The following is a 26912-nucleotide window of genomic DNA, read 5'->3' on the forward strand; positions in this document are numbered from 1 at the left end:
TGAATTGTAACATTCAGGGCGACCTAATGACGATGGATCAATCAAATTGCGTCCCGATTCAATAATTCGTCCTCCAGCAGACTTGCCTCCATGGGTCTATTGCTGTCTCGGGCACCTTATGGCCGTTCTGCTGTGAGTCAAAGATTTTCGAATCGGACGAAAAACTGATAGTGAATTGTAACGTTCAGGGTCTCCTAATGACGATGGAACACCCAAATAGCGTCCCGATTCAATACATCGTCCTCCAGCAGACTTGTCTCCATGGGTCTATTGCTGCCTCGGGCACCTTATGGCCGTTCTGCTGTGAGTCAAAGATTTTCGAATCGGACGAAAAACTGATATAGAATTGTAACATTCAGGGCCACCTAATGTCGATTGACCACACAAATTGCGTCCCGATTCAATACATCGTCCTCCAGCCGACTTGACTCCATGGGTCTATTGCTGCCTCGGGCACCTTATGGCCGTTCTGCTGTGAGTCTAGATTATCGAATGGGACGAAAAACTGATAGTGAATTGTAACGTTCAGGGCCACCTAATGGCGATGGATCACTCAATTTGTGTCCCGATTCAATACATCGACCTCCAGCAGATTTGGAATGGCACGAAAAACTGATAGTGAATTGTAACGTTCAGGGCCACCTAATGACGATGGATCACTCAAATTGCGTCCCGATTCAATACATCGTCCTCCAGCAGACTTGTCTCCATGGGTCTATTGCTGCCTCGGGCACCTTATGGCCGTTCTGCTGTGAGTCAAAGATTTTCGAATCGGACGGAAAACTGATAGTGAATTGTAACATTCAGGGCCACCTAATGACGATGGACCACACAAATTGCGTCCCGATTCAATACCTCGTCCTCCAGCCGACTTGACTCCATGGGTCTATTGCCGCCTCGGGAACCTTATGGCCGTTCTGCTGTGAGTCAAAGATTTTCGAATCGGACGAAAAACTGATAGTGAATTGTAACATTCAGGGCCACCTAATGACGATGGATCACTCAAATTGCGTCCCGATTCAATACATCGTCCTCCAGCCGACTTGTCTCCATGGGTCTATTGCTGCCTCGGGCACCTTATGGCCGTTCTGCTGTGAGTCAAAGATTTTCGAATCGGACGAAAAACTGATAGTGAATTGTAACATTCAGGGCCACCTAATGACGATGGATCACTCAAATTGCGTCCCGATTCAATACATCGTCCTCCAGCCGACTTGAATCCATGGGTCTATTGCTGCCTCGGGCACCTTATGGCCGTTCTGCTGTGAGTCAAAGATTTTCGAATCGGACGAAAAACTGATAGTGATTTGTGACATTCAGGGCCACCTAATGACGATGGGCCACACAAATTGCGTCCCGATTCAATACCTCGTCCTCCAGCCTACTTGACTCCATGGATCTATTGCTGCCTCGGGCACCTTATGGCCGTTCTGCTGTGAGTCTAGATTATCGAATGGGACGAAAAACTGATAGTGAATTGTAACGTTCAGGGCCACCTAATGACGATGGATCACTCAAATTGCGTCCCGATTCAATACATCGTCCTCCAGCAGACTTGTCTCCATGGGTCTATTGCCGCCTCGGGAACCTTATGGCCGTTCTGCTGTGAGTCAAAAATTTTCGAATCGGACGAAAATCTGATAGTGAATTATAACATTCAGGGCCACCTAATGACGATGGATCACTCAAATTGCGTCCCGATTCAATACATCGTCCTCCAGCCGACTTGTCTCCATGGGTCTATTGCTGCCTCGGGCACCTTATGGCCGTTCTGCTGTGAGTCAAAGATTTTCGAATCGGACGAAAAACTGATAGTGAATTGTAACATTCAGGGCCACCTAATTACGATGGATCACTCAAATTGCGTCCCGATTCAATACATCGTCTTCCAGCCGACTTGAATCCATGGGTCTATTGCTGCCTCGGGCACCTTATGGCCGTTCTGCTATGAGTCTAGATTATCGAATGGGACGAAAAACTGATAGTGAATTGTTACGTTCACGGCCACCTAATGACGATGGATCACTCAAATTGCGTCCCGATTCAATACATCGTCCTCCAGCCGACTTGTATCCATGGGTCTATTGCTGCCTCGGGCACCTTATGGCCGTTCTGCTGTGAGTCAAAGATTTTCGAATCGGACGAAAAACTGATAGTGAATTGTAACATTCAGGGCCACCTAATGACGATGGATCACTCAAATTGCGTCCCGATTCAATACATCGTCCTCCAGCAGACTTGCCTCCACGGGTCTATTGCTGCCTCAGGCACCTTATGGTCGATCTCCCGTGAGTCTAGATTATCGAATGGGACGAAAAACTGATAGTGAATTGTAACGTTCAGGGCCACCTATTGACGATGGAACACTCAAATTGAGTCCCGATTCAATACATCGTCCTCCAGCAGACTTGTCTGCATGGGTCTATTGCTGCCTCGGGCACCTTATGGCCGTTCTGCTGTGAGTCAAAAATTTTCGAATCGGACGAAAAACTGATAGTGAATTGTAACATTCAGGCCACCTAATGCCGATGGATAACTGAAATTGCGTCCCGATTCAATACATCGTCCTCCAGCCGACTTGAATCCATGGGTCTATTGCTGCCTCCGGCACCTTATTGCCGTTCTTCTGTGAGTCTAGATTATCGAATGGGACGAAAAACTGATAGTGAATTGTAACGTTCAGCGCAACCTAATGACGATGCATCACTCAAATTGCGTCCCGATTCAATAAATCGTCCTCCAGCAGACTTGTCTCCATGGGTCTATTGCTGCCTTGGGCACCTTATGGCCGTTCTGCTGTGAGTCAAAGATTTTCGAATCGGAAGAAAAACTGATAGTGAATTGTAACTTTCAGGGCCACCTAATGACGATGAATCACTCAAATTGCGTCCCGATTCAATACATCGTCCTCCAGCAGACTTGTCTCCATGGGTCTATTGCTGCCTCAGGCACCTTATGGCCGTTCTGCTGTGACTCAAAGATTTTCGAATCGGACGAAAAACTGATAGTGGATTGTAACAATCAGGGCCACCTAATGACGATGGATCACTCAAATTGCGTCCCGATTCAATACATCGTCCTCCAGCAGACTTGTCTCCATGGGTCTATTGCTGCTTCGGGGACCTTATGGCCGTTCTGCTGTGAGTCAAAGATTTTCGAATCGGACGAAAAACTGATAGTGAATTGTAACATTCAGGGCCACCTAATGACGATGGACCACACAAATGGCGTCCCGATTCAATACCTCGTCCTCCAGTTGACTTGACTCAATGGGTCTATTGCTGCCTCGGACACCTTATGGCCGTTCTGCTGTGAGTCTAGATTATCGAATGGGACGAAAAACTGATAGTGAATTGTAACGTTCAGCGCAACCTAATGACGATGCATCACTCAAATTGCGTCCCGATTCAATAAATCGTCCTCCAGCAGACTTGTCTCCATGGGTCTATTGCTGCCTTGGGCACCTTATGGCCGTTCTGCTGTGAGTCAAAGATTTTCGAATCGGAAGAAAAACTGATAGTGAATTGTAACATTCAGGGTCTCCTAATGACGATGGAACACTCAAATTGCGTCCCGATTCAATACATCGTCCTCCAGCAGACTTGTCTCCATGGGTCTATTGCTGCCTCGGGCACCTTATGGCCGTTCTGCTGTGAGTCAAAGATTTTGGAATCGGACGATAAACTGATATAGAATTGTAACATTCAGGGCCACCAAATGACGATTGACCACACAAATTGCGTCCCGATTCAATACATCGTCCTCCAGCCGACTTGACTCCATGGGTCTATTGCTGCCTCGGGCACCTTATGGCCGTTCTGCTGTGACTCACAGATTTTCGAATCGGACGAAAAACTGATAGTGAATTGTAACGTTCAGGGCCACCTAATGACGATGGATCACTCAAATTGCGTCCCGATTCAATACATCGTCCTCCAGCAGACTTGTCTCCATGGGTCTATTGCTGCCTCGGACACCTTATGGCCGTTCTGCTGTGAGTCAAAGATTTTCGAATCGGACGAAAAACTGATAGTGAATTGTAACATTCAGGGCCACCTAATGGCGATGGACCACACAAATTGCGTCCCGATTCAATACCTCGTCCTCCAGCCTACTTGACTCCATGGATCTATTGCTGCCTCGGGCACCTTATGGCCGTTCTGCTGTGAGTCTAGATTATCGAATGGGACGAAAAACTGATAGTGAATTGTAACGTTCAGGGTCTCCTAATGACGATGGAACACCCAAATAGCGTCCCGATTCAATACATCGTCCTCCAGCAGACTTGTCTCCATGGGTCTATTGCTGCCTCGGGCACCTTATGGCCGTTCTGCTGTGAGTCAAAGATTTTCGAATCGGACGAAAAACTGATATAGAATTGTAACATTCAGGGCCACCTAATGTCGATTGACCACACAAATTGCGTCCCGATTCAATACATCGTCCTCCAGCCGACTTGACTCCATGGGTCTATTGCTGCCTCGGGCACCTTATGGCCGTTCTGCTGTGAGTCTAGATTATCGAATGGGACGAAAAACTGATAGTGAATTGTAACGTTCAGGGCCACCTAATGGCGATGGATCACTCAATTTGTGTCCCGATTCAATACATCGACCTCCAGCAGATTTGGAATGGCACGAAAAACTGATAGTGAATTGTAACGTTCAGGGCCACCTAATGACGATGGATCACTCAAATTGCGTCCCGATTCAATACATCGTCCTCCAGCAGACTTGTCTCCATGGGTCTATTGCTGCCTCGGGCACCTTATGGCCGTTCTGCTGTGAGTCAAAGATTTTCGAATCGGACGGAAAACTGATAGTGAATTGTAACATTCAGGGCCACCTAATGACGATGGACCACACAAATTGCGTCCCGATTCAATACCTCGTCCTCCAGCCGACTTGACTCCATGGGTCTATTGCCGCCTCGGGAACCTTATGGCCGTTCTGCTGTGAGTCAAAGATTTTCGAATCGGACGAAAAACTGATAGTGAATTGTAACATTCAGGGCCACCTAATGACGATGGATCACTCAAATTGCGTCCCGATTCAATACATCGTCCTCCAGCCGACTTGTCTCCATGGGTCTATTGCTGCCTCGGGCACCTTATGGCCGTTCTGCTGTGAGTCAAAGATTTTCGAATCGGACGAAAAACTGATAGTGAATTGTAACATTCAGGGCCACCTAATGACGATGGATCACTCAAATTGCGTCCCGATTCAATACATCGTCCTCCAGCCGACTTGAATCCATGGGTCTATTGCTGCCTCGGGCACCTTATGGCCGTTCTGCTGTGAGTCAAAGATTTTCGAATCGGACGAAAAACTGATAGTGATTTGTGACATTCAGGGCCACCTAATGACGATGGGCCACACAAATTGCGTCCCGATTCAATACCTCGTCCTCCAGCCTACTTGACTCCATGGATCTATTGCTGCCTCGGGCACCTTATGGCCGTTCTGCTGTGAGTCTAGATTATCGAATGGGACGAAAAACTGATAGTGAATTGTAACGTTCAGGGCCACCTAATGACGATGGATCACTCAAATTGCGTCCCGATTCAATACATCGTCCTCCAGCAGACTTGTCTCCATGGGTCTATTGCCGCCTCGGGAACCTTATGGCCGTTCTGCTGTGAGTCAAAAATTTTCGAATCGGACGAAAATCTGATAGTGAATTATAACATTCAGGGCCACCTAATGACGATGGATCACTCAAATTGCGTCCCGATTCAATACATCGTCCTCCAGCCGACTTGTCTCCATGGGTCTATTGCTGCCTCGGGCACCTTATGGCCGTTCTGCTGTGAGTCAAAGATTTTCGAATCGGACGAAAAACTGATAGTGAATTGTAACATTCAGGGCCACCTAATTACGATGGATCACTCAAATTGCGTCCCGATTCAATACATCGTCTTCCAGCCGACTTGAATCCATGGGTCTATTGCTGCCTCGGGCACCTTATGGCCGTTCTGCTATGAGTCTAGATTATCGAATGGGACGAAAAACTGATAGTGAATTGTTACGTTCACGGCCACCTAATGACGATGGATCACTCAAATTGCGTCCCGATTCAATACATCGTCCTCCAGCCGACTTGTATCCATGGGTCTATTGCTGCCTCGGGCACCTTATGGCCGTTCTGCTGTGAGTCAAAGATTTTCGAATCGGACGAAAAACTGATAGTGAATTGTAACATTCAGGGCCACCTAATGACGATGGATCACTCAAATTGCGTCCCGATTCAATACATCGTCCTCCAGCAGACTTGCCTCCACGGGTCTATTGCTGCCTCAGGCACCTTATGGTCGATCTCCCGTGAGTCTAGATTATCGAATGGGACGAAAAACTGATAGTGAATTGTAACGTTCAGGGCCACCTATTGACGATGGAACACTCAAATTGAGTCCCGATTCAATACATCGTCCTCCAGCAGACTTGTCTGCATGGGTCTATTGCTGCCTCGGGCACCTTATGGCCGTTCTGCTGTGAGTCAAAAATTTTCGAATCGGACGAAAAACTGATAGTGAATTGTAACATTCAGGCCACCTAATGCCGATGGATAACTGAAATTGCGTCCCGATTCAATACATCGTCCTCCAGCCGACTTGAATCCATGGGTCTATTGCTGCCTCCGGCACCTTATTGCCGTTCTTCTGTGAGTCTAGATTATCGAATGGGACGAAAAACTGATAGTGAATTGTAACGTTCAGCGCAACCTAATGACGATGCATCACTCAAATTGCGTCCCGATTCAATAAATCGTCCTCCAGCAGACTTGTCTCCATGGGTCTATTGCTGCCTTGGGCACCTTATGGCCGTTCTGCTGTGAGTCAAAGATTTTCGAATCGGAAGAAAAACTGATAGTGAATTGTAACTTTCAGGGCCACCTAATGACGATGAATCACTCAAATTGCGTCCCGATTCAATACATCGTCCTCCAGCAGACTTGTCTCCATGGGTCTATTGCTGCCTCAGGCACCTTATGGCCGTTCTGCTGTGACTCAAAGATTTTCGAATCGGACGAAAAACTGATAGTGGATTGTAACAATCAGGGCCACCTAATGACGATGGATCACTCAAATTGCGTCCCGATTCAATACATCGTCCTCCAGCAGACTTGTCTCCATGGGTCTATTGCTGCTTCGGGGACCTTATGGCCGTTCTGCTGTGAGTCAAAGATTTTCGAATCGGACGAAAAACTGATAGTGAATTGTAACATTCAGGGCCACCTAATGACGATGGACCACACAAATGGCGTCCCGATTCAATACCTCGTCCTCCAGTTGACTTGACTCAATGGGTCTATTGCTGCCTCGGACACCTTATGGCCGTTCTGCTGTGAGTCTAGATTATCGAATGGGACGAAAAACTGATAGTGAATTGTAACGTTCAGCGCAACCTAATGACGATGCATCACTCAAATTGCGTCCCGATTCAATAAATCGTCCTCCAGCAGACTTGTCTCCATGGGTCTATTGCTGCCTTGGGCACCTTATGGCCGTTCTGCTGTGAGTCAAAGATTTTCGAATCGGAAGAAAAACTGATAGTGAATTGTAACATTCAGGGTCTCCTAATGACGATGGAACACTCAAATTGCGTCCCGATTCAATACATCGTCCTCCAGCAGACTTGTCTCCATGGGTCTATTGCTGCCTCGGGCACCTTATGGCCGTTCTGCTGTGAGTCAAAGATTTTGGAATCGGACGATAAACTGATATAGAATTGTAACATTCAGGGCCACCAAATGACGATTGACCACACAAATTGCGTCCCGATTCAATACATCGTCCTCCAGCCGACTTGACTCCATGGGTCTATTGCTGCCTCGGGCACCTTATGGCCGTTCTGCTGTGACTCACAGATTTTCGAATCGGACGAAAAACTGATAGTGAATTGTAACGTTCAGGGCCACCTAATGACGATGGATCACTCAAATTGCGTCCCGATTCAATACATCGTCCTCCAGCAGACTTGTCTCCATGGGTCTATTGCTGCCTCGGACACCTTATGGCCGTTCTGCTGTGAGTCAAAGATTTTCGAATCGGACGAAAAACTGATAGTGAATTGTAACATTCAGGGCCACCTAATGGCGATGGACCACACAAATTGCGTCCCGATTCAATACCTCGTCCTCCAGCCTACTTGACTCCATGGATCTATTGCTGCCTCGGGCACCTTATGGCCGTTCTGCTGTGAGTCTAGATTATCGAATGGGACGAAAAACTGATAGTGAATTGTAACGTTCAGGGCCACCTAATGACGATGGATCACTCAAATTGCGTCCCGATTCAATACATCGTCCTCCAGCAGACTTGTCTCCATGGGTCTATTGCCGCCTCGGGAACCTTATGGCCGTTCTGCTGTGAGTCAAAAATTTTCGAATCGGACGAAAATCTGATAGTGAAATGTAACATTCAGGGCCACTTAATGACGATGGATCACTCAAATTGCGTCCCGATTCAATACATCGTCCTCCAGCCGACTTGTCTCCATGGGTCTATTGCTGCCTCGGGCACCTTATGGCCGTTCTGCTGTGAGTCAAAGATTTTCGAATCGGACGAAAAACTGATAGTGAATTGTAACATTCAGGGCCACCTAATTACGATGGATCACTCAAATTGCGTCCCGATTCAATACATCGTCCTCCAGCCGACTTGAATCCATGGGTCTATTGCTGCCTCGGGCACCTTATGGCCGTTCTGCTATGAGTCTAGATTATCGAATGGGACGAAAAACTGATAGTGAATTGTTACGTTCACGGCCACCTAATGACGATGGATCACTCAAATTGCGTCCCGATTCAATACATCGTCCTCCAGCCGACTTGTCTCCATGGGTCTATTGCTGCCTCGGGCACCTTATGGCCGTTCTGCTGTGAGTCAAAGATTTTCGAATCGGACGAAAAACTGATAGTGAATTGGAACATTCAGGGCCACCTAATGACGATGGATCACTCAAATTGCGTCCCGATTCAATACATCGTCCTCCAGCAGACTTGCCTCCACGGGTCTATTGCTGCCTCGGGCACCTTATGGTCGATCTCCCGTGAGTCTAGATTATCGAATGGGACGAAAAACTGATAGTGAATTGTAACGTTCAGGGCCACCTAATGACGATGGAACACTCAAATTGAGTCCCGATTCAATACATCGTCCTCCAGCAGACTTGTCTGCGTGGGTCTATTGCTGCCTCGGGCACCTTATGGCCGTTCTGCTGTGAGTCAAAAATTTTCGAATCGGACGAAAAACTGATAGTGAATTGTATCATTCAGGGCCACCTAATGACGATGGATCACTGAAATTGCGTCCCGATCAATACATCGTCCTCCAGCCGACTTGAATCCATGGGTCTATTGCTGCCTCCGGCACCTTATGGCCGTTCTGCTGTGAGTCAAAGATTTTCGAACCGGACGAAAAACTGATAGTGAATTGTAACATTCAGGGCCACCTAATGACGATGGACCACACAAATTGCGTCCCGATTCAATACATCGTCCTCCAGCAGACTTGTCTCCATGGGTCTATAGCTGCTTCGGGCACCTTATGGCCGTTCTGCTGTGAGTCAAAGATTTTCGAACCGGACGAAAAACTGATAGTGAATTGTAACATTCAGGGCCACCTAATGACGATGGACCACACAAATTGCGTCCCGATTAAATACCTCGTCCTCCAGTTGACTTGACTCCATGGGTCTATTGCTGCCTCGGACACCTTATGGCCGTTCTGCTGTGAGTCTAGATTATCGAATGGGACGAAAAACTGATAGTGAATTGTAACGTTCAGGGCCACCTAATGACGATGGATCACTGAAATTGCGTCCCGATTCAATACATCGTACTCCAGCAGACATGTCTCCATGGGTCTATTGCCGCCTCGGGCACCTTATGGCCGTTCTGCTGTGAGTCAAAGATTTCGAATCGGACGAAAAACTGATAGTGAATTGTAACATTCAGGGCGACCTAATGACGATGGATCAATCAAATTGCGTCCCGATTCAATAATTCGTCCTCCAGCAGACTTGCCTCCATGGGTCTATTGCTGTCTCGGGCACCTTATGGCCGTTCTGCTGTGAGTCAAAGATTTTCGAATCGGACGAAAAACTGATAGTGAATTGTAACGTTCAGGGTCTCCTAATGACGATGGAACACCCAAATAGCGTCCCGATTCAATACATCGTCCTCCAGCAGACTTGTCTCCATGGGTCTATTGCTGCCTCGGGCACCTTATGGCCGTTCTGCTGTGAGTCAAAGATTTTCGAATCGGACGAAAAACTGATATAGAATTGTAACATTCAGGGCCACCTAATGACGATTGACCACACAAATTGCGTCCCGATTCAATACATCGTCCTCCAGCCGACTTGACTCCATGGGTCTATTGCTGCCTCGGGCACCTTATGGCCGTTCTGCTGTGAGTCTAGATTATCGAATGGGACGAAAAACTGATAGTGAATTGTAACGTTCAGGGCCACCTAATGGCGATGGATCACTCAATTTGTGTCCCGATTCAATACATCGACCTCCAGCAGATTTGGAATGGCACGAAAAACTGATAGTGAATTGTAACGTTCAGGGCCACCTAATGACGATGGATCACTCAAATTGCGTCCCGATTCAATACATCGTCCTCCAGCAGACTTGTCTCCATGGGTCTATTGCTGCCTCGGGCACCTTATGGCCGTTCTGCTGTGAGTCAAAGATTTTCGAATCGGACGGAAAACTGATAGTGAATTGTAACATTCAGGGCCACCTAATGACGATGGACCACACAAATTGCGTCCCGATTCAATACCTCGTCCTCCAGCCGACTTGACTCCATGGGTCTATTGCCGCCTCGGGAACCTTATGGCCGTTCTGCTGTGAGTCAAAGATTTTCGAATCGGACGAAAAACTGATAGTGAATTGTAACATTCAGGGCCACCTAATGACGATGGATCACTCAAATTGCGTCCCGATTCAATACATCGTCCTCCAGCCGACTTGTCTCCATGGGTCTATTGCTGCCTCGGGCACCTTATGGCCGTTCTGCTGTGAGTCAAAGATTTTCGAATCGGACGAAAAACTGATAGTGAATTGTAACATTCAGGGCCACCTAATGACGATGGATCACTCAAATTGCGTCCCGATTCAATACATCGTCCTCCAGCCGACTTGAATCCATGGGTCTATTGCTGCCTCGGGCACCTTATGGCCGTTCTGCTGTGAGTCAAAGATTTTCGAATCGGACGAAAAACTGATAGTGATTTGTGACATTCAGGGCCACCTAATGACGATGGGCCACACAAATTGCGTCCCGATTCAATACCTCGTCCTCCAGCCTACTTGACTCCATGGATCTATTGCTGCCTCGGGCACCTTATGGCCGTTCTGCTGTGAGTCTAGATTATCGAATGGGACGAAAAACTGATAGTGAATTGTAACGTTCAGGGCCACCTAATGACGATGGATCACTCAAATTGCGTCCCGATTCAATACATCGTCCTCCAGCAGACTTGTCTCCATGGGTCTATTGCCGCCTCGGGAACCTTATGGCCGTTCTGCTGTGAGTCAAAAATTTTCGAATCGGACGAAAATCTGATAGTGAATTATAACATTCAGGGCCACCTAATGACGATGGATCACTCAAATTGCGTCCCGATTCAATACATCGTCCTCCAGCCGACTTGTCTCCATGGGTCTATTGCTGCCTCGGGCACCTTATGGCCGTTCTGCTGTGAGTCAAAGATTTTCGAATCGGACGAAAAACTGATAGTGAATTGTAACATTCAGGGCCACCTAATTACGATGGATCACTCAAATTGCGTCCCGATTCAATACATCGTCTTCCAGCCGACTTGAATCCATGGGTCTATTGCTGCCTCGGGCACCTTATGGCCGTTCTGCTATGAGTCTAGATTATCGAATGGGACGAAAAACTGATAGTGAATTGTTACGTTCACGGCCACCTAATGACGATGGATCACTCAAATTGCGTCCCGATTCAATACATCGTCCTCCAGCCGACTTGTATCCATGGGTCTATTGCTGCCTCGGGCACCTTATGGCCGTTCTGCTGTGAGTCAAAGATTTTCGAATCGGACGAAAAACTGATAGTGAATTGTAACATTCAGGGCCACCTAATGACGATGGATCACTCAAATTGCGTCCCGATTCAATACATCGTCCTCCAGCAGACTTGCCTCCACGGGTCTATTGCTGCCTCAGGCACCTTATGGTCGATCTCCCGTGAGTCTAGATTATCGAATGGGACGAAAAACTGATAGTGAATTGTAACGTTCAGGGCCACCTATTGACGATGGAACACTCAAATTGAGTCCCGATTCAATACATCGTCCTCCAGCAGACTTGTCTGCATGGGTCTATTGCTGCCTCGGGCACCTTATGGCCGTTCTGCTGTGAGTCAAAAATTTTCGAATCGGACGAAAAACTGATAGTGAATTGTAACATTCAGGCCACCTAATGCCGATGGATAACTGAAATTGCGTCCCGATTCAATACATCGTCCTCCAGCCGACTTGAATCCATGGGTCTATTGCTGCTTCGGGCACCTTATGGCCGTTCTGCTGTGAGTCAAAGATTTTCGAATCGGACGAAAAACTGATAGTGAATTGTAACATTCAGGGCCACCTAATGACGATGGAACACTCAAATTGCGTCCCGATTCAATACATCGTCCTCCAGCAGACTTGTCTCCATGGGTCTATTGCTGCCTCGGGCACCTTATGGCCGTTCTGCTGTGAGTCAAAGATTTTCGAATCGACGAAAAACTGATATAGAATTGTAACATTCAGGGCCACCTAATGACGATTGACCACACAAATTGCGTCCCGATTCAATACGTCGTCCTCCAGCCGACTTGACTCCATGGGTCTATTGCTGCCTCGGGCACCTTATGGCCGTTCTGCTGTGAGTCTAGATTATCGAATGGGACGAAAAACTGATAGTGAATTGTAACGTTCAGGGCCACCTTATGACGATGGATCACTCAATTTGCGTCCCGATTCAATACATCGACCTCCAGCAGATTTGGAATGGCACGAAAAACTGATAGTGAATTGTAACCTTAAGGGCCACCTAATGACGATGAATCACTCTAATTGCGTCCCCATTCAATACATCGTCCTCCAGCAGACTTGTCTCCATGGGTCTATTGCTGCTTCGGGGACCTTATGGCCGTTCTGCTGTGAGTCAAAGATTTTCGAATCGGACGAAAAACTGATAGTGAATTGTAACATTCAGGGCCACCTAATGACGATGGACCACACAAATGGCGTCCCGATTCAATACCTCGTCCTCCAGTTGACTTGACTCAATGGGTCTATTGCTGCCTCGGACACCTTATGGCCGTTCTGCTGTGAGTCTAGATTATCGAATGGGACGAAAAACTGATAGTGAATTGTAACGTTCAGCGCAACCTAATGACGATGCATCACTCAAATTGCGTCCCGATTCAATAAATCGTCCTCCAGCAGACTTGTCTCCATGGGTCTATTGCTGCCTTGGGCACTTTATGGCCGTTCTGCTGTGAGTCAAAGATTTTCGAATCGGAAGAAAAACTGATAGTGAATTGTAACTTTCAGGGCCACCTAATGACGATGAATCACTCAAATTGCGTCCCGATTCAATACATCGTCCTCCAGCAGCCTTGTCTCCATGGGTCTATTGCTGCTTCGGGCACCTTATGGCCGTTCTGCTGTGAGTCAAAGATTTTCGAATCGGACGAAAAACTGATAGTGAATTGTAACATTCAGGGCCACCTAATGACGATGGAACACTCAAATTGCGTCCCGATTCAATACATCGTCCTCCAGCAGACTTGTCTCCATGGGTCTATTGCTGCCTCGGGCACCTTATGGCCGTTCTGCTGTGAGTCAAAGATTTTCGTATCGGACGAAAAACTGATATAGAATTGTAACATTCAGGGCCACCTAATGACGATTGACCACACAAATTGCGTCCCGATTCAATACGTCGTCCTCCAGCCGACTTGACTCCATGGGTCTATTGCTGCCTCGGGCACCTTATGGCCGTTCTGCTGTGAGTCTAGATTATCGAATGGGACGAATAACTGATAGTGAATTGTAACGTTCAGGGCCACCTTATGACGATGGATCACTCAATTTGCGTCCCGATTCAATACATCGACCTCCAGCAGATTTGGAATGGCACGAAAAACTGATAGTGAATTGTAACCTTAAGGGCCACCTAATGACGATGAATCACTCAAATTGCGTCCCAATTCAATACATCGTCCTCCAGCAGACTTGTCTCCATGGGTCTATTGCTGCCTCAGGCACCTTACGTCCGTTCTGTTGTTACTCACAGATTTTCGAATCGGACGAAAAACTGATAGTGAATTGTAACGTTCAGGGCCACCTAATGACGATGGATCACTGAAATTGCGTCCCGATTCAATACATCGTCCTCCAGCAGACTTGTCTCCATGGGTCTATTGCCGCCTCGGGCACCTTATGGCCGTTCTGCTGTGAGTCAAAGATTTCCGAATCGGACGAAAAACTGATAGTGAATTGTAACATTCAGGGCCACCTAATGACGATGGATCAATCAAATTGCGTCCCGTTTCAATACATCGTCCTCCAGCAGACTTGCCTCCATGGGTCTATTGCTGTCTCGGGCACCTTATGGCCGTTCTGCTGTGAGTCAAAGATTTTCGAATCGGACGAAAAACTGATAGTGAATTGTAACATTCAGGGTCTCCTAATGACGATGGAACACTCAAATTGCGTCCCGATTCATTACATCGTCCTCCAGCAGACTTGTCTCCATGGGTCTATTGCTGCCTCGGGCACCTTATGGCCGTTCTGCTGTGAGTCAAAGATTTTGGAATCGGACGATAAACTGATATAGAATTGTAACATTCAGGGCCACCTAATGACGATTGACCACACAAATTGCGTCCCGATTCAATACATCGTCCTCCAGCCGACTTGACTCCATGGGTCTATTGCTGCCTCGGGCACCTTATGGCCGTTCTGCTGTGACTCACAGATTTTCGAATCGGACGAAAAACTGATAGTGAATTGTAACGTTCAGGGCCACCTAATGACGATGGATCACTCAAATTGCGTCCCGATTCAATACATCGTCCTCCAGCAGACTTGTCTCCATGGGTCTATTGCTGCCTCGGGCACCTTATGGCCGTTCTGCTGTGAGTCAAAGATTTTCGAATCGGACGAAAAACTGATAGTGAATTGTAACATTCAGGGCCACCTAATGGCGATGGACCACACAAATTGCGTCCCGATTCAATACCTCGTCCTCCAGCCTACTTGACTCCATGGATCTATTGCTGCCTCGGGCACCTTATGGCCGTTCTGCTGTGAGTCTAGATTATCGAATGGGACGAAAAACTGATAGTGAATTGTAACGTTCAGGGCCACCTAATGACGATGGATCACTCAAATTGCGTCCCGATTCAATACATCGTCCTCCAGCAGACTTGTCTCCATGGGTCTATTGCCGCCTCGGGAACCTTATGGCCGTTCTGCTGTGAGTCAAAAATTTTCGAATCGGACGAAAATCTGATAGTGAAATGTAACATTCAGGGCCACCTAATGACGATGGATCACTCAAATTGCGTCCCGATTCAATACATCGTCCTCCAGCCGACTTGTCTCCATGGGTCTATTGCTGCCTCGGGCACCTTATGGCCGTTCTGCTGTGAGTCAAAGATTTTCGAATCGGACGAAAAACTGATAGTGAATTGTAACATTCAGGGCCACCTAATTACGATGGATCACTCAAATTGCGTCCCGATTCAATACATCGTCCTCCAGCCGACTTGAATCCATGGGTCTATTGCTGCCTCGGGCACCTTATGGCCGTTCTGCTATGAGTCTAGATTATCGAATGGGACGAAAAACTGATAGTGAATTGTTACGTTCACGGCCACCTAATGACGATGGATCACTCAAATTGCGTCCCGATTCAATACATCGTCCTCCAGCCGACTTGTCTCCATGGGTCTATTGCTGCCTCGGGCACCTTATGGCCGTTCTGCTGTGAGTCAAAGATTTTCGAATCGGACGAAAAACTGATAGTGAATTGTAACATTCAGGGCCACCTAATGACGATGGATCACTCAAATTGCGTCCCGATTCAATACATCGTCCTCCAGCAGACTTGCCTCCACGGGTCTATTGCTGCCTCGGGCACCTTATGGTCGATCTCCCGTGAGTCTAGATTATCGAATGGGACGAAAAACTGATAGTGAATTGTAACGTTCAGGGTCACCTAATGACGATGGAACACTCAAATTGAGTCCCGATTCAATACATCGTCCTCCAGCAGACTTGTCTGCATGGGTCTATTGCTGCCTCGGGCACCTTATGGCCGTTCTGCTGTGAGTCAAAAATTTTCGAATCGGACGAAAAACTGATAGTGAATTGTATCATTCAGGGCCACCTAATGACGATGGATCACTGAAATTGCGTCCCGATTCAATACATCGTCCTCCAGCCGACTTGAATCCATGGGTCTATTGCTGCCTCCGGCACCTTATGGCCGTTCTGCTGTGAGTCTAGATTATCGAATGGGACGAAAAACTGATAGTGAATTGTAACGTTCAGCGCAACCTAATGACGATGCATCACTCAAATTGCGTCCCGATTCAATAAATCGTCCTCCAGCAGACTTGTCTCCATGGGTCTATTGCTGCCTTGGGCACCTTATGGCCGTTCTGCTGTGAGTCAAAGATTTTCGAATCGGAAGAAAAACTGATAGTGAATTGTAACTTTCAGGGCCACCTAATGACGATGAATCACTCAAATTGCGTCCCGATTCAATACATCGTCTTCCAGCAGACTTGTCTCCATGGGTCTATTGCTGCCTCAGGCACCTTATGGCCGTTCTGCTGTGACTCAAAGATTTTCGAATCGGACGAAAAACTGATAGTGGATTGTAACAATCAGGGCCACCTAATGACGATGGATCACTCAAATTGCGTCCCGATTCAATACATCGTCCTCCAGCAGACTTGTCTCCATGGGTCTATAGCTGCTTCGGGCACCTTATGGCCGTTCTGCTGTGAGTCAAAGATTTTCGAACCGGACGAAAAACTGATAGTGAATTGTAACATTCAGGGCCACCTAATGACGATGGACCACACAAATTGCGTCCCGATTAAATACCTCGTCCTCCAGTTGACTTGACTCCATGGGTCTATTGCTGCCTCGGACACCTTATGGCCGTTCTGCTGTGAGTCTAGATTATCGAATGGGACGAAAAACTGATAGTGAATTGTAACGTTCAGGGCCACCTAATGACGATGGATCACTGAAATTGCGTCCCGATTCAATACATCGTACTCCAGCAGACATGTCTCCATGGGTCTATTGCCGCCTCGGGCACCTTATGGCCGTTCTGCTGTGAGTCAAAGATTTCGAATCGGACGAAAAACTGATAGTGAATTGTAACATTCAGGGCGACCTAATGACGATGGATCAATCAAATTGCGTCCCGATTCAATAATTCGTCCTCCAGCAGACTTGCCTCCATGGGTCTATTGCTGTCTCTGGCACCTTATGGCCGTTCTGCTGTGAGTCAAAGATTTTCGAATCGGACGAAAAACTGATAGTGAATTGTAACGTTCAGGGTCTCCTAATGACAATGGAACACCCAAATAGCGTCCCGATTCAATACATCGTCCTCCAGCAGACTTGTCTCCATGGGTCTATTGCTGCCTCGGGCACCTTATGGCCGTTCTGCTGTGAGTCAAAGATTTTCGAATCGGACGAAAAACTGATATAGAATTGTAACATTCAGGGCCACCTAATGACGATTGACCACACAAATTGCGTCCCGATTCAATACATCGTTCTCCAGCCGACTTGACTCCATGGGTCTATTGCTGCCTCGGGCACCGTATGGCCGTTCTGCTGTGAGTCTAGATTATCGAATGGGACGAAAAACTGATAGTGAATTGTAACGTTCAGGGCCACCTAATGGCGATGGATCACTCAATTTGTGTCCCGATTCAATACATCGACCTCCAGCAGATTTGGAATGGCACGAAAAACTGATAGTGAATTGTAACGTTCAGGGCCACCTAATGACGATGGATCACTCAAATTGCGTCCCGATTCAATACATCGTCCTCCAGCAGACTTGTCTCCATGGGTCTATTGCTGCCTCGGGCACCTTATGGCCGTTCTGCTGTGAGTCAAAGATTTTCGAATCGGACGGAAAACTGATAGTGAATTGTAACATTCAGGGCCACCTAATGACGATGGACCACACAAATTGCGTCCCGATTCAATACCTCGTCCTCCAGCCGACTTGACTCCATGGGTCTATTGCCGCCTCGGGAACCTTATGGCCGTTCTGCTGTGAGTCAAAGATTTTCGAATCGGACGAAAAACTGATAGTGAATTGTAACATTCAGGGCCACCTAATGACGATGGATCACTCAAATTGCGTCCCGATTCAATACATCGTCCTCCAGCCGACTTGTCTCCATGGGTCTATTGCTGCCTCGGGCACCTTATGGCCGTTCTGCTGTGAGTCAAAGATTTTCGAATCGGACGAAAAACTGATAGTGAATTGTAACATTCAGGGCCACCTAATGACGATGGATCACTCAAATTGCGTCCCGATTCAATACATCGTCCTCCAGCCGACTTGAATCCATGGGTCTATTGCTGCCTCGGGCACCTTATGGCCGTTCTGCTGTGAGTCAAAGATTTTCGAATCGGAAGAAAAACTGATAGTGAATTGTAACTTTCAGGGCCACCTAATGACGATGAATCACTCAAATTGCGTCCCGATTCAATACATCGTCCTCCAGCCGACTTGTCTCCATGGGTCTATTGCTGCCTCGGGCACCTTATGGCCGTTCTGCTGTGAGTCAAAGATTTTCGAATCGGACGAAAAACTGATAGTGAATTGTAACATTCAGGGCCACCTAATTACGATGGATCACTCAAATTGCGTCCCGATTCAATACATCGTCTTCCATCCGACTTGAATCCATGGGTCTATTGCTGCCTCGGGCACCTTATGGCCGTTCTGCTATGAGTCTAGATTATCGAATGGGACGAAAAACTGATAGTGAATTGTTACGTTCACGGCCACCTAATGACGATGGATCACTCAAATTGCGTCCCGATTCAATACATCGTCCTCCAGCCGACTTGTATCCATGGGTCTATTGCTGCCTCGGGCACGTTATGGCCGTTCTGCTGTGAGTCAAAGATTTTCGAATCGGACGAAAAACTGATAGTGAATTGTAACATTCAGGGCCACCTAATGACGATGGATCACTCAAATTGCGTCCCGATTCAATACATCGTCCTCCAGCAGACTTGCCTCCACGGGTCTATTGCTGCCTCGGGCACCTTATGGCCGTTCTGCTGTGAGTCTAGATTATCGAATGGGACGAAAAACTGATAGTGAATTGTAACGTTCAGGGCCACCTATTGACGATGGAACACTCAAATTGAGTCCCGATTCAATACATCGTCCTCCAGCAGACTTGTCTGCATGGGTCTATTGCTGCCTCGGGCACCTTATGGCCGTTCTGCTGTGAGTCAAAAATTTTCGAATCGGACGAAAAACTGATAGTGAATTGTAACATTCAGGCCACCTAATGCCGATGGATAACTGAAATTGCGTCCCGATTCAATACATCGTCCTCCAGCCGACTTGAATCCATGGGTCTATTGCTGCCTCCGGCACCTTATTGCCGTTCTTCTGTGAGTCTAGATTATCGAATGGGACGAAAAACTGATAGTGAATTGTAACGTTCAGCGCAACCTAATGACGATGCATCACTCAAATTGCGTCCCGATTCAATAAATCGTCCTCCAGCAGACTTGTCTCCATGGGTCTATTGCTGCCTTGGGCACCTTATGGCCGTTCTGCTGTGAGTCAAAGATTTTCGAATCGGAAGAAAAACTGATAGTGAATTGTAACTTTCAGGGCCACCTAATGACGATGAATCACTCAAATTGCGTCCCGATTCAATACATCGTCCTCCAGCAGACTTGTCTCCATGGGTCTATTGCTGCCTCAGGCACCTTATGGCCGTTCTGCTGTGACTCAAAGATTTTCGAATCGGACGAAAAACTGATAGTGGATTGTAACAATCAGGGCCACCTAATGACGATGGATCACTCAAATTGCGTCCCGATTCAATACATCGTCCTCCAGCAGACTTGTCTCCATGGGTCTATTGCTGCTTCGGGGACCTTATGGCCGTTCTGCTGTGAGTCAAAGATTTTCGAATCGGACGAAAAACTGATAGTGAATTGTAACATTCAGGGCCACCTAATGACGATGGACCACACAAATGGCGTCCCGATTCAATACCTCGTCCTCCAGTTGACTTGACTCAATGGGTCTATTGCTGCCTCGGACACCTTATGGCCGTTCTGCTGTGAGTCTAGATTATCGAATGGGACGAAAAACTGATAGTGAATTGTAACGTTCAGCGCAACCTAATGACGATGCATCACTCAAATTGCGTCCCGATTCAATAAATCGTCCTCCAGCAGACTTGTCTCCATGGGTCTATTGCTGCCTTGGGCACCTTATGGCCGTTCTGCTGTGAGTCAAAGATTTTCGAATCGGAAGAAAAACTGATAGTGAATTGTAACTTTCAGGGCCACCTAATGACGATGAATCACTCAAATTGCGTCCCGATTCAATACATCGTCCTCCAGCAGACTTGTCTCCATGGGTCTATTGCTGCTTCGGGCACCTTATGGCCGTTCTGCTGTGAGTCAAAGATTTTCGAATCGGACGAAAAACTGATAGTGAATTGTAACATTCAGGGCCACCTAATGACGATGGAACACTCAAATTGCGTCCCGATTCAATACATCGTCCTCCAGCAGACTTGTCTCCATGGGTCTATTGCTGCCTCGGGCACCTTATGGCCGTTCTGCTGTGAGTCAAAGATTTTCGAATCGGACGAAAAACTGATATAGAATTGTAACATTCAGGGCCACCTAATGACGATTGACCACACAAATTGCGTCCCGAATCAATACGTCGTCCTCCAGCCGACTTGACTCCATGGGTCTATTGCTGCCTCGGGCACCTTATGGCCGTTCTGCTGTGAGTCTAGATTATCGAATGGGACGAAAAACTGATAGTGAATTGTAACGTTCAGGGCCACCTTATGACGATGGATCACTCAATTTGCGTCCCGATTCAATACATCGACCTCCAGCAGATTTGGAATGGCACGAAAAACTGATAGTGAATTGTTACGTTCACGGCCACCTAATGACGATGGATCACTCAAATTGCGTCCCGATTCAATACATCGTCCTCCAGCCGACTTGTCTCCATGGGTCTATTGCTGCCTCGGGCACCTTATGGCCGTTCTGCTGTGAGTCATAGATTTTCGAATCGGACGAAAAACTGATAGTGAATTGTAACATTCAGGGCCACCTAATGACGATGGATCACTCAAATTGCGTCCCGATTCAATACATCGTCCTCCAGCAGACTTGCCTCCACGGGTCTATTGCTGCCTCGGGCACCTTATGGTCGATCTCCCGTGAGTCTAGATTATCGAATGGGACGAAAAACTGATAGTGAATTGTAACGTTCAGGGCCACCTAATGACGATGGAACACTCAAATTGAGTCCCGATTCAATACATCGTCCTCCAGCAGACTTGTCTGCATGGGTCTATTGCTGCCTCGGGCACCTTATGGCCGTTCTGCTGTGAGTCAAAAATTTTCGAATCGGACGAAAAACTGATAGTGAATTGTATCATTCAGGGCCACCTAATGACGATGGATCACTGAAATTGCGTCCCGATCAATACATCGTCCTCCAGCCGACTTGAATCCATGGGTCTATTGCTGCCTCCGGCACCTTATGGCCGTTCTGCTGTGAGTCTAGATTATCGAATGGGACGAAAAACTGATAGTGAATTGTAACGTTCAGCGCAACCTAATGACGATGCATCACTCAAATTGCGTCCCGATTCAATAAATCGTCCTCCAGCAGACTTGTCTCCATGGGTCTATTGCTGCCTTGGGCACCTTATGGCCGTTCTGCTGTGAGTCAAAGATTTTCGAATCGGAAGAAAAACTGATAGTGAATTGTAACTTTCAGGGCCACCTAATGACGATGAATCACTCAAATTGCGTCCCGATTCAATACATCGTCTTCCAGCAGACTTGTCTCCATGGGTCTATTGCTGCCTCAGGCACCTTATGGCCGTTCTGCTGTGACTCAAAGATTTTCGAATCGGACGAAAAACTGATAGTGGATTGTAACAATCAGGGCCACCTAATGACGATGGATCACTCAAATTGCGTCCCGATTCAATACATCGTCCTCCAGCAGACTTGTCTCCATGGGTCTATAGCTGCTTCGGGCACCTTATGGCCGTTCTGCTGTGAGTCAAAGATTTTCGAACCGGACGAAAAACTGATAGTGAATTGTAACATTCAGGGCCACCTAATGACGATGGACCACACAAATTGCGTCCCGATTAAATACCTCGTCCTCCAGTTGACTTGACTCCATGGGTCTATTGCTGCCTCGGACACCTTATGGCCGTTCTGCTGTGAGTCTAGATTATCGAATGGGACGAAAAACTGATAGTGAATTGTAACGTTCAGGGCCACCTAATGACGATGGATCACTGAAATTGCGTCCCGATTCAATACATCGTACTCCAGCAGACATGTCTCCATGGGTCTATTGCCGCCTCGGGCACCTTATGGCCGTTCTGCTGTGAGTCAAAGATTTCGAATCGGACGAAAAACTGATAGTGAATTGTAACATTCAGGGCGACCTAATGACGATGGATCAATCAAATTGCGTCCCGATTCAATAATTCGTCCTCCAGCAGACTTGCCTCCATGGGTCTATTGCTGTCTCGGGCACCTTATGGCCGTTCTGCTGTGAGTCAAAGATTTTCGAATCGGACGAAAAACTGATAGTGGATTGTAACAATCAGGGCCACCTAATGACGATGGATCACTCAAATTGCGTCCCGATTCAATACATCGTCCTCCAGCAGACTTGTCTCCATGGGTCTATTGCTGCTTCGGGGACCTTATGGCCGTTCTGCTGTGAGTCAAAGATTTTCGAATCGGACGAAAAACTGATAGTGAATTGTAACATTCAGGGCCACCTAATGACGATGGACCACACAAATGGCGTCCCGATTCAATACCTCGTCCTCCAGTTGACTTGACTCAATGGGTCTATTGCTGCCTCGGACACCTTATGGCCGTTCTGCTGTGAGTCTAGATTATCGAATGGGACGAAAAACTGATAGTGAATTGTAACGTTCAGCGCAACCTAATGACGATGCATCACTCAAATTGCGTCCCGATTCAATAAATCGTCCTCCAGCAGACTTGTCTCCATGGGTCTATTGCTGCCTTGGGCACCTTATGGCCGTTCTGCTGTGAGTCAAAGATTTTCGAATCGGAAGAAAAACTGATAGTGAATTGTAACTTTCAGGGCCACCTAATGACGATGAATCACTCAAATTGCGTCCCGATTCAATACATCGTCCTCCAGCAGACTTGTCTCCATGGGTCTATTGCTGCTTCGGGCACCTTATGGCCGTTCTGCTGTGAGTCAAAGATTTTCGAATCGGACGAAAAACTGATAGTGAATTGTAACATTCAGGGCCACCTAATGACGATGGAACACTCAAATTGCGTCCCGATTCAATACATCGTCCTCCAGCAGACTTGTCTCCATGGGTCTATTGCTGCCTCGGGCACCTTATGGCCGTTCTGCTGTGAGTCAAAGATTTTCGAATCGGACGAAAAACTGATATAGAATTGTAACATTCAGGGCCACCTAATGACGATTGACCACACAAATTGCGTCCCGAATCAATACGTCGTCCTCCAGCCGACTTGACTCCATGGGTCTATTGCTGCCTCGGGCACCTTATGGCCGTTCTGCTGTGAGTCTAGATTATCGAATGGGACGAAAAACTGATAGTGAATTGTAACGTTCAGGGCCACCTTATGACGATGGATCACTCAATTTGCGTCCCGATTCAATACATCGACCTCCAGCAGATTTGGAATGGCACGAAAAACTGATAGTGAATTGTAACCTTAAGGGCCACCTAATGACGATGAATCACTCAAATTGCGTCCCCATTCAATACATCGTCCTCCAGCAGACTTGTCTCCATGGGTCTATTGCTGCTTCGGGGACCTTATGGCCGTTCTGCTGTGAGTCAAAGATTTTCGAATCGGACGAAAAACTGATAGTGAATTGTAACATTCAGGGCCACCTAATGACGATGGACCACACAAATGGCGTCCCGATTCAATACCTCGTCCTCCAGTTGACTTGACTCAATGGGTCTATTGCTGCCTCGGACACCTTATGGCCGTTCTGCTGTGAGTCTAGATTATCGAATGGGACGAAAAACTGATAGTGAATTGTAACGTTCAGCGCAACCTAATGACGATGCATCACTCAAATTGCGTCCCGATTCAATAAATCGTCCTCCAGCAGACTTGTCTCCATGGGTCTATTGTTGCCTCGGGCACCTTATGGCCGTTCTGCTGTGAGTCAAAGATTTTCGAATCGGACGAAAAACTGATAGTGAATTGTAACATTCAGGGCCACCTAATGGCGATGGACCACACAAATTGCGTCCCGATTCAATACCTCGTCCTCCAGCCTACTTGACTCCATGGATCTATTGCTGCCTCGGGCACCTTATGGCCGTTCTGCTGTGGGTCTAGATTATCGAATGGGACGAAAAACTGATAGTGAATTGTAACGTTCAGGGCCACCTAATGACGATGGATCACTCAAATTGCGTCCCGATTCAATACATCGTCCTCCAGCAGACTTGTCTCCATGGGTCTATTGCCGCCTCGGGAACCTTATGGCCGTTCTGCTGTGAGTCAAAAATTTTCGAATCGGACGAAAATCTGATAGTGAAATGTAACATTCAGGGCCACCTAATGACGATGGATCACTCAAATTGCGTCCCGATTCAATACATCGTCCTCCAGCCGACTTGTCTCCATGGGTCTATTGCTGCCTCGGGCACCTTATGGCCGTTCTGCTGTGAGTCAAAGATTTTCGAATCGGACGAAAAACTGATAGTGAATTGTAACATTCAGGGCCACCTAATTACGATGGATCACTCAAATTGCGTCCCGATTCAATACATCGTCCTCCAGCCGACTTGAATCCATGGGTCTATTGCTGCCTCGGGCACCTTATGGCCGTTCTGCTATGAGTCTAGATTATCGAATGGGACGAAAAACTGATAGTGAATTGTTACGTTCACGGCCACCTAATGACGATGGATCACTCAAATTGCGTCCCGATTCAATACATCGTCCTCCAGCCGACTTGTCTCCATGGGTCTATTGCTGCCTCGGGCACCTTATGGCCGTTCTGCTGTGAGTCATAGATTTTCGAATCGGACGAAAAACTGATAGTGAATTGTAACATTCAGGGCCACCTAATGACGATGGATCACTCAAATTGCGTCCCGATTCAATACATCGTCCTCCAGCAGACTTGCCTCCACGGGTCTATTGCTGCCTCGGGCACCTTATGGTCGATCTCCCGTGAGTCTAGATTATCGAATGGGACGAAAAACTGATAGTGAATTGTAACGTTCAGGGCCACCTAATGACGATGGAACACTCAAATTGAGTCCCGATTCAATACATCGTCCTCCAGCAGACTTGTCTGCATGGGTCTATTGCTGCCTCGGGCACCTTATGGCCGTTCTGCTGTGAGTCAAAAATTTTCGAATCGGACGAAAAACTGATAGTGAATTGTATCATTCACGGCCACCTAATGACGATGGATCACTGAAATTGCGTCCCGATCAATACATCGTCCTCCAGCCGACTTGAATCCATGGGTCTATTGCTGCCTCCGGCACCTTATGGCCGTTCTGCTGTGAGTCTAGATTATCGAATGGGACGAAAAACTGATAGTGAATTGTAACGTTCAGCGCAACCTAATGACGATGCATCACTCAAATTGCGTCCCGATTCAATAAATCGTCCTCCAGCAGACTTGTCTCCATGGGTCTATTGCTGCCTTGGGCACCTTATGGCCGTTCTGCTGTGAGTCAAAGATTTTCGAATCGGAAGAAAAACTGATAGTGAATTGTAACTTTCAGGGCCACCTAATGACGATGAATCACTCAAATTGCGTCCCGATTCAATACATCGTCTTCCAGCAGACTTGTCTCCATGGGTCTATTGCTGCCTCAGGCACCTTATGGCCGTTCTGCTGTGACTCAAAGATTTTCGAATCGGACGAAAAACTGATAGTGGATTGTAACAATCAGGGCCACCTAATGACGATGGATCACTCAAATTGCGTCCCGATTCAATACATCGTCCTCCAGCAGACTTGTCTCCATGGGTCTATAGCTGCTTCGGGCACCTTATGGCCGTTCTGCTGTGAGTCAAAGATTTTCGAACCGGACGAAAAACTGATAGTGAATTGTAACATTCAGGGCCACCTAATGACGATGGACCACACAAATTGCGTCCCGATTAAATACCTCGTCCTCCAGTTGACTTGACTCCATGGGTCTATTGCTGCCTCGGACACCTTATGGCCGTTCTGCTGTGAGTCTAGATTATCGAATGGGACGAAAAACTGATAGTGAATTGTAACGTTCAGGGCCACCTAATGACGATGGATCACTGAAATTGCGTCCCGATTCAATACATCGTACTCCAGCAGACATGTCTCCATGGGTCTATTGCCGCCTCGGGCACCTTATGGCCGTTCTGCTGTGAGTCAAAGATTTCGAATCGGACGAAAAACTGATAGTGAATTGTAACATTCAGGGCGACCTAATGACGATGGATCAATCAAATTGCGTCCCGATTCAATAATTCGTCCTCCAGCAGACTTGCCTCCATGGGTCTATTGCTGTCTCGGGCACCTTATGG

This window comes from Schistocerca cancellata, unplaced genomic scaffold (assembly GCF_023864275.1).
Source record: "Schistocerca cancellata isolate TAMUIC-IGC-003103 unplaced genomic scaffold, iqSchCanc2.1 HiC_scaffold_790, whole genome shotgun sequence".
Lineage (NCBI taxonomy): Eukaryota > Metazoa > Arthropoda > Insecta > Orthoptera > Acrididae > Schistocerca > Schistocerca cancellata.